A 9,184-nucleotide genomic window follows, 5' to 3' on the forward strand; every position below is an offset into this window, starting at 1 on the left:
AAGCTCTTGGAGGAAGAGGGGCAGATGTGGCAGGTGGAGGGAAGTGGTACAGGCCCCAGGGTATGCTGGGGCTCTGACAGTGTCTGCTGCCCTGTGGGAGCCAGTGCCTTCGAGATGACATGTCATTTCATCCTCATGATAATGCAGACGATATGGTCTATACTGTGGAGGTGGGGGAGCTGAGGGCCAGAAGGTTCCGGTGTTTCTCAACCAGAGTGTTATTCTTTACAACACAGGGTGTTTCATGCCCTTGGCTTCCCCTCCTACGTACCAGTGGCATCGCCCTCCCCCAGTCATGTGACAAGTAATTAGCCCTCCCACCAGAAGGAAAACTGTCTCCCCCTCCCCTACCACGTACCCGCAAATGCCGGGTGGGAGGATGCCCTATAAGGCAGATCTTCCTTTTAAGTTACTTCACACCTGACCCCAGGGTCATAGGCATTGATTGGACTGGGAATGAGCTGGTGTGAGGCAGTGTAACTCTTGGAGCAGTTTACTTGACTTATGTAAAATGAACAACCTTAAACTGAATTCATAGGAGACTTGGAGGACTGAATAATGAACACGAAGGTAGCACAGTGCCTGGTATACAGTAAATGCTCAGAAATTTTTAACTATTATTGTTCATTGAGGAGCTCTGTCCTATTTCTTCCCCATTTTCTCTCTTCCATCTTTCCTGCCCCTGGGCCCCATCCATCCTCCATGAGACCTCCAAGACAGAGGACAGAACTGATGCTTGAGTCTCTGTCTTCAAGAAATAAAGGTGCCGTCGCTCTGGCCAGAGTCACCTGTAAGCCACAGCCGGAGCAAGCCAGGGAAAGGCCAGGCAGGAGCGGCACCCCGAGTGTTATGAGGGGTATGTGGGTGCATTCAGAGACGTGGGAACCTCAGTGTATGTAACGTGCTTGCCCGCCATCCTCTGCACACTCACACACAGCAATGTCTAAGTAACGTGGCCTTCAGGAGAGTTTCCCCAGATTTCTTTTTTATTTTCTTTGCCTGGAAGGTAGGTCTTTTGTAAGCTTCTGGTGGTGTTTGGCAACTTCTCTCATACTCAGGTTACCTGCCAGAACCTGCTCCACTGGCCAGACCATCGAGATGGCGGTCGGTCTGGCTAACGTTTGCCTGGGTCAGGCCTGGGTCAAGGTTATGAGCTGATTCTAAGCTGCGTAGAAGTAGAACCTCCGCCCAGTTTCACTTTGGTGGCAAGTCTGAAGCCATTCCTGGCCGTGCACCCCCTTCGGTGCCCTCAGCAACATGAAAGGAGGAGCCAGACCAATATTAGTGTAATTGCTTTTGTGTGTAGGATGGGGGGAGCGAAGCGGGCGTGAATGTGACCTCTTCAAGCTGTGGGAGTGGGATTCAGCCTCAGTGGTTCCCCAGGAGCTGAGGCGTTGTCTGTGTTATGCATCCCCGTGCCCGAGAGTCATAACTAATAGGAATGCTGGGGTTTAACGTGGGCCCACCATTTGTCAGGGGCTGGGAACACACAACTGTTCTCCTCACCACAACCTCAGTTGGTATTGCTATGGTTCCCATTTTGTAGATTAGGAAGCAAACTCAGAAAGAGCAAGGATTTGACTGCGAAGGTCACAGAGCTAGAGAGAAGCACACTAGCTGGGATCGGGGCCATCTTTTGGACTCTCCCCTCTACTCTAGGGTTTCGCAGCCCTGGGCCTGTTGACATTGGGGGATAGATGACTCTGTTGTGGGGTTGTCCCGTGCATTGTGGGCTGTTTAGCGGATTCCCTGGCTGGATGCAGGGAGCATTTTCTCCGCTCCCACCAACTGCAGAAACCAAAGAGCTCTCCTCTAGACATTGCTCTGGTTGAGAACCTAGTCCTTCCCATGGGAAAACCTCCGGTTCACGCTTCTAAAAAGAACAGTGTTAGATAGTGACCTCAGCTCCCAATTCTGGGCAACATCTGAGCTCAGACGTCCAGTCTCTCTTTCAGCCTGCCCCTCAAACAGCGTCTCAGTCCATCAATCCTGTGGCAATTCCGTCATTCATTCATTCATTCATTCATTCACTCACTCACTCCTTTATCCAGTGACTATTGATTGAGTGCACATTCTGCACTAGGAGACATAGAAATCAACAAAAACTCTTGCTCTCATGGAGGTTATAGTCCAGTGAATAGGAGGCACTCAAGAGATAGTATAACCCAGTACCCGCACTAACTTATTTCATTCTCATGGCAACTATTGTTTCATGTTCTAGGTGCCCAGCTGGAGACACTGGGAGGTTAAACGCTTGCTGAGGTCACTGCTGGCAAGTAGTGGAGTTAAGACTTAAACCCAGGCCCTTAGACTCCGGACTTGTGCCCCTGGCCGCTGCCTTCTCCTTCCTAAAGCTGCATTTTCATCCCTCATCTCCTTTCAAGTGCTTTGGATAGTGCCACACCGTGTCCTGGTGTCATTTCAGACTCACAGGTAAATTGAAACTTGTCATCGTTTCCCCCAAATTAACTGTTCACCTTATCTCTCCCGGAGGCGTGATGGTTCTCCCTGCCAACGAGGCTCAACATCATGGTGTCGTCTTGGCATCGTGACCGTCTCCTTTCCTGTAACACCTCCATGTCCAAGGCCTGTTGATTTTTAGGGCAAATCTCTCATCTTCATCCAGGTACCTAGCTTGGCAAGCCTATTGTATCCTCTCTTTATAGACGGGGGAGCTGAGGACCAAAGCGGCCACAAACTCTGCGTTACGAACAGATTGTGTCATGCGAAAAGTCTTGTCTCTGCGCCTGCCTCCAGAGCTCCTAGAAGGTAAGGACCATGGCTTATGCCACGTCTGGATCCCGTACACAGGGCCTAGCCCTTGTTGACTCAAAGAACTGGAGCTATGAAGCCCAGAGTTGCAAGGATGGAACTCAGATGGTGTCCTGAAAAGTAATGCTCTGGAAACCCACCAGAGGGCAGTGTTTCCTCCATGAAAAGGACATTCCAAAGCCAGTGTAGACTAATTCAGAGGCTAGGTTGAGGCCACCAAAGAATTGAAATCTGAAGTTCGTTCTCTCTCTCTCTCTCTCTCTCTCTCTCTCTCTCTCTCTCTCAGTTTACAATCCTGCTGAGTATTTAAACACTGATGAAGTCTTGAGAGCTATTACTTGGGCACTGGTAGAGCATCAGTATAATGTGATTTGTGCCCTTAGCCAGACTTTTGGCATTTCTAAGCTATATGACCCTGGAGACATCTCTTAACCTCCCCCAGCTTTTATTTTTCTCGTCTGCAAAGTGGGTCTGAGAATACCTGCTTGGTCTCCCTCACAGACAGGACCATGATGAGGCTGAAATTGGACGCATGTGAAACTACAGATGGCTTTACAGATATACACCAGTGTAATTATGGAGGTTATGAAGTTAATTTAACTGTTGGTTTAGAAGTAATTTTGTAGAAAATCATTGTTTAAAACCTTGCTACTCTAAGTGTGTCTACAGGACAGCAGAACTGGCATCACCCGAGAGTTTGTCAGAAATACAGAATGTAACTCATCCTAGACTACTGAGTTCTAATACTGTGTATGTTAACAAGATCTGGGGTGATTCGTATGCACACTAAAGTTTGATACTGGCTAGAAAATCACCAGTTTTAGTGAATTAAAAAGATAGCAAGAAAAAAAAATTTTTTTTTAAATATATTTTATTGATTTTTTACAGAGAGGAAGGGAGAGAGATAGAGAGTTAGAAACATCGATGAGAGAGAAACATCGATCAGCTGCCTTCTGCACATCTCCTACTGGGGATATGCCCGCAACCCAGGTACATGCCCTTGACCGGAATCGAACCTGGGACCTTTCAGTCCACAGGCCGACGCTCTATCCACTGAGCCAAACCGGTTTTGGCTAGAAAAAAAATTTTTGGAGTTTGTTTGGGAGTTAATACTGAGTTCAGTTCAGTCCCTCCCCTAATATGAGCAGTGTTTGCAATGATGAGCCGAAGCCATGGTTAACAAATTGTCCCCAAAGTGCCAAAACAATGTTTCCGTATCCAAGTTATGCCTTAGAGAGGGTGACTTGAAGTTGAAATAAAACTTTTCAGTCAGTGAGGATAGGCTGGGTTGTGCTGCAGTAACAAACAACCGGACATTTCAGAGCCTTTCAAACCCCAGGGCCACATGGGCCTTCGAGGGGGGCAAGGAGCTCCGCTCAGCCACTCAGAGAACCAGGCTGATGGGGCTGCCGCCATCCCACACGTTGCCGGAAAAGAGCTCGGAGGGTCTCACGCTGGCAGTTAAGGTTCAGCCCAGGAGCGACACACTGCACTTTCACTCACAGTTCCTTAGGCCCAAACTAGTGGCTTGACTTTACCTGACCACCGGCTGCAGAGCAGGAAGTGTGGTCTTATCCTGTGCTTGGAAGGTGAAGAGGAAGAAATAATTCAGTGAATAGCACTACCACGACCACAGCGGCTACTCCTGAGGTGTTCAGAGCAGCGGCTCCCAGGACTGGTTGTGCGGGAGAATTGATAGGGACAGCGTATTAAAGGTACAGATTCCATATCCCCCTGCACAGCGCAGGGACTCTAACCCACAATCGGGACTCGGTTCTAACAAGGGCCCAGGCTAATCTGATTCACTCTCGCCATAGACAAGCATTTGGAAACCACTGGCTTTGAGCCCTTCTATCCCCCAACCCCACCTTGGCTATAAAAGACACTGTATTCGTTGCCCAGCGCTGCCTTAGCCAATAACCCCAAACTTGGTGGCTTCAAACAACAGAAATTTATTTTCCTACCATTCCAGAAGCCAGAAGTCCCAAATGAAGGTGTCGTCGGCAAGGTTAGTTCTTTTTGGAGGTTCTGAGGGCAGATCCCTCCCATGGCTCTCTCCCAGTTTCTGATGACTGCGGCAATCCTCGGCATTCCCTGGCTTGTAGTCGTGTGACTCTAGTTTCTGCATCCATCTTCTCACGGCCTTGTCTGGGTCTGCGTCTTCTTATCACTCAATGTAGGGCCCACTCAGGTCATCTAAAATGGTTTCATCTTAGAACTCATCATTTAATCCTTCTGCAAAAACCCTCTCCAAACAGGGTCACAGTGGGAGAACATGTTTTCTGGGGAGCCACCATTCAATCCACTACAGCCACCCACATTCACACCGAACCGAGCCCAGTCTTCCGTGTCTAGTCTGCACAGCCAAGAGCAGGCTTTGAGAGCCAGGCACCACAAGGGGTCAGGCAAACCTCATTTTTCTGCTGCTCGTTCCCTACAGCACCCAGGAATGTTCTCATGTTGGGAAATGATCTCCACTCCACCGTGAGAGTCAGCCAGGGCAAGCTGGAGGAGGAGGAGGAGGAAGAGGAGGAGGAGGAGGAGGAGGAGGAGGAGGAGGAGGAGGAGGAGGAGGAGGAGGAGGAGGAGAAGAATAGGGGGAGAGCAAGTGACAAGCATCTCCTCCGTTTGCACAGCTCACTTTGCCAAACCATTGGAGAAACCTAACGTTTTGATAGCCTCAGACACATCTAGGACCCGAATGTTGACGGCACATCCCTCCTCAGCTGTGAGGGCTATAGTTCTTGGAAACCCCCAAGGTTGGAGAATTCCAGGTGGATGGCCATAAGGTATTATGAGAAAACGAGGTACGGGCATCCAGGTCATCTGAGAACGCTTAGCTTTATCGTCTCTAAAAGAGGATAGTTATGGCAGCACATTAAACGGAACACCTCAATGTCATCGGCCCCATCTTGGATGAACAATAATGGCTCCTCAACAATTACTTTCCATTTAAGCAATTCCTCTGCGCTCCAAAACCATTTTTAGCACGTTCAGTGAGATATTATACGTTAATCTGGCGCGGTTTTCGTGATCATACCCTGGAAGGGGGACATTCCTCTCTATGTGTGCTTTTCCATTCACCGGTGTGCTGGAAATTTAGCAACACCGAGCCCCCGTGTCAGCTCTGCCTGAGTCACATCCTGGAGGACCTGTGGTTTCCTACTTGGGTGTTACTGAGAGGCGTGTGGAAGCAGAATTCGTCTCTAGAGGATTCACAGCTAAGGGACGGGATTACTGGGAGCCGGGCATGCTGGCCCTGGCCGTCCGTCAGGCTGGCCTCAGTGCCTCACACTGTCAGCTGTGTGGTCACCCCCTCAGGGCTCAGCCCAGCAGCCAATCATGGCCGGCGTTCCTTTCATTGAACTTATGTGATTTCAGTTCACGGCCGGTTGTTCATTCCACCCTTTAGTTGGTTTTGAGTTTGGCTTTTCCCCTCCTAGAACGTAAACTGCCTGAGGATAGGGCCTTGCTGACTTTTCTTCTGCAGTTGTCTCGGCACCCGGCGCATACCTGAAACTGAGTAGGCCTTTGATACGTGTTCTTTGGAAGATTGAGTGTCCACTTGGTTGTGCTCGGAGCTGACCTGTGGACTGGCCTTGTGCAGAAATGTTTTCTTCTGGGGAAGGAAAATCCTCTGCATGGTGTTCACCGTTTCTTTCCGACCTGGGACTTTGAGAGCCTTCAGTCTGTAGATGTGAATTGCAATCTCCATGAGGGGAATTTAGTGTGTAATAGTCCCCAACATAGAGACCTTCTGTCTTGACTGCCTGGAGCCGTTGTTCCAGAAAGGACCTCCAGAGGCCTGGGTCCATCCCCCTGTCTGGTGTGCTGACCAGCTGTGTTCTCTGCTGGCTGGGGGACTGTCATCACTGCTCTGCCAAAGACAAGTGAATGAGTTCCGGGAAGAGTCCTGAATTCTGTGTTCCTCAGCCCAGTGCAGCCAACTCCAGGCGGCTCCACTGTGAGTAAGTCACTTCTGGCCTTTGGGCCTTGGTTTCATTCATTCACTCAACAAAGGTTTATAGAGTGCCTACGAGGTGTCTGGCACTCTGTTAGGCATTACAGGCCTGCCCGCCTGTAATAAAATAGTGAGCAAGAAAGACAGCCCTGCCCTCCTGGAGTTGACAGTCAAGAAGAAAGATGTTAACAAACAACCCACAGACGGGTATAAAAATGCATTCCTGACAGCACTGTGGAGGGGAAGTCCCGGATGGTGTATGAGATCCTGCCATGAGGGTCTGACCTAGTGAGGGTGTGAGCCGTGTCAGAGAAGACTGCCCAGAGCAGGGAGCTAAAGGATGAGTAGGAAGGGAGAAAGTATTCCAAGCACGGGAATCTTCTTGGACTCATGCCCTGTGGAGGGAACGATGTGGCAAACAGGCATTTGGTAGCTGAAGAGAGTCCAGTGGGACCAGAGAAAGGAGAAGGAGGAGGGTGGGGAGCACAGAGGCCAGAGGAGGCCGGAGCAGGCCACACAGGACCTTGTGGGCTGAGTTGGGGCTTTGGACGTCATCCCAAGAGCTGCGGGGAGCCATTGCTGTGTCTGGAGTCTGTGAGTGCAGGTGTGAGTGCAGGTGTGAGCAGCAGAGAGCAGACATATGACCAGCTTGGATTTTGAGAAGATACCACATTGGGGAATGGAATGGAAATGGACCTGAGTGGGCATCAGAGGGCCAGGCAGGAAGCTAGTGTAGTCATTTAGATCGGAGATGGTAGACATGAAGAATTCATCCATGAGTATTTCTGAGCACCTACTCTGTGAGCAAAACAGGCCAAGAACCCTATCCTCATAGAGCTGACATTTTCATGAGGGGGAGACAGAACATAATAAATAAGTAAGCTAGTGTGTTGGGAAGCATTATGTGCAATGGAAAAAGAAAAAGAAATCCAACAGAATAAGTGAGATTGGGAATGGGGATGGTTGGTGGCCAAAATCATTAGGAGATAAAATGGTGTCATTCCATGATGGAGGATAGGTAGGGGGGATTGAGGGAGAGAGAGATGTCAAGGTCAACTCCTAGGCTTCTGGTTTGTGTGACTGAAGAATGGTTTTAAAAGAGTGTATTAGGCTACCAAACATTACTCAAGTCTTCCTGGTTCTGTAGCCTGTGAGCTCTCTGACAGTGCCCTGTCACCTTGGGGGTGGTGGGTGGGCCTGTAATCCGGGCTCCTCATCCCAGAGGCTACCCTGCTGCAGGAAGCCCCATCCTGGATCTGCCACATTGCATGGCAGGTCCACGCTGTGGGCAACTGAGGCTCCTGCTTCATTCCCTCTCCCGGGGTTGGTGGCACCTGCCTGTGTGTGATGAGGACTCGACAAACTTGCAGTGTTGCTGTGCTGGGCGGGGATGCGGCCAGCAGCCTCCGAGTGTCCCAGCCCTTGGTGCTGGGTGTCCTCTGTTTTCTGAAACAACTCTGCCTCAAACCTCCAGGGAGCAGGGTCTCTGTGGGTGGATTTCTTGAGTTTGGCTCAGAGCTGGGGTTCATGTGCTTCAGCAGCTCCAGAACACCGGGTCACTTGACAGGGCTTTAGCCTGGTTGGTGATTTCCCATAAGATCTTAAAGACACGAGGGATGGCATTGGCTGACGGAGACTCAAATCTGAACAGTCCCCACTGTCCCCTTCACAGAGAAAGGCTGAGGCTTCCTCCCAGGCTCCCTGGGGAAATGCCTGGTGTGGACCAAGGAAGATGACGGAATCACAACTATAATTAACCGGGATCGAATGCTTCCTATGTGCTGACGAGCGTTCCGTGGATTATTTCACTTCAGCCTCAGAGCAACTCGATGAGGTAAGTGCTGTTCGTATCATCTTTCTCATTTTAGAGATGATGTAATGAGGCTCTGAGAGCTGGTCCAAGTCGCCAAGGTCACCGAGCTAGCAGGATTCACACCCAGGCCAGCCCTTCTCCGAACCCTCTGCTCCGGCAGCTGATGGCTGGGCATGGGAGCCACCCACGGGGGTCTGGAGTGGGGACTCCAGTTCTGACTTGGCGCTGCGTTACGCGGCATTTTGGAGCAAATCCATCTGTTCATTCCCCGAGTCACTGAATGTTAATCAAGTGCCTTCTCTGCAAGGACTGGGGACACGATGGGGAGCTCACGTGTGGCTCCTGGGAAAGCTACATTAGCGCATCATCAGGGTTATAGGAGGACAGGTGCTCTGTGGAGCGGACAGGGGAGGGGCAACAGTGCTGGTCTGAGGTAGCGGTGGGGGCCTGCGAACAAGATGTGGCCTTTGTGTTGAGCCTCGAAAGAGAAAGGCATTTCCAAGGCTTTCCGGGCAGACAAGACTGTGGCAAAGGCATGAGCTGTCTGGGTATCTCAGGAGCCTCAGGTCATCGCTCCAGTTAGAAGAGATTCCACAAGGTGTGGCTGTGGGCCATCTATGTGAGGACCGCCGGGTGTG

The 9,184-nt window shown here is 50.4% G+C and overlaps 1 long non-coding RNA gene across 1 annotated transcript in view; it reads left to right on the forward strand.

Moving 5' to 3' along the window:
* The window catches only part of LOC132215696 (uncharacterized), a 41,391-nt gene extending 32,830 nt beyond the window's left edge, over window positions 1-8,561 (forward strand). Inside the window, exons 2-3 of the long non-coding RNA XR_009448597.1 lie at window positions 2,222-2,433; window positions 8,406-8,561. This is a non-coding gene — a long non-coding RNA (uncharacterized LOC132215696). The remainder of the gene's footprint in view (window positions 1-2,221; window positions 2,434-8,405) is intronic.
* Window positions 8,562-9,184: the final 623 nt, after the last annotated feature.

Source organism: Myotis daubentonii, chromosome 1 (genome assembly GCF_963259705.1).
Source record: "Myotis daubentonii chromosome 1, mMyoDau2.1, whole genome shotgun sequence".
NCBI classification, from domain to species: domain Eukaryota; kingdom Metazoa; phylum Chordata; class Mammalia; order Chiroptera; family Vespertilionidae; genus Myotis; species Myotis daubentonii.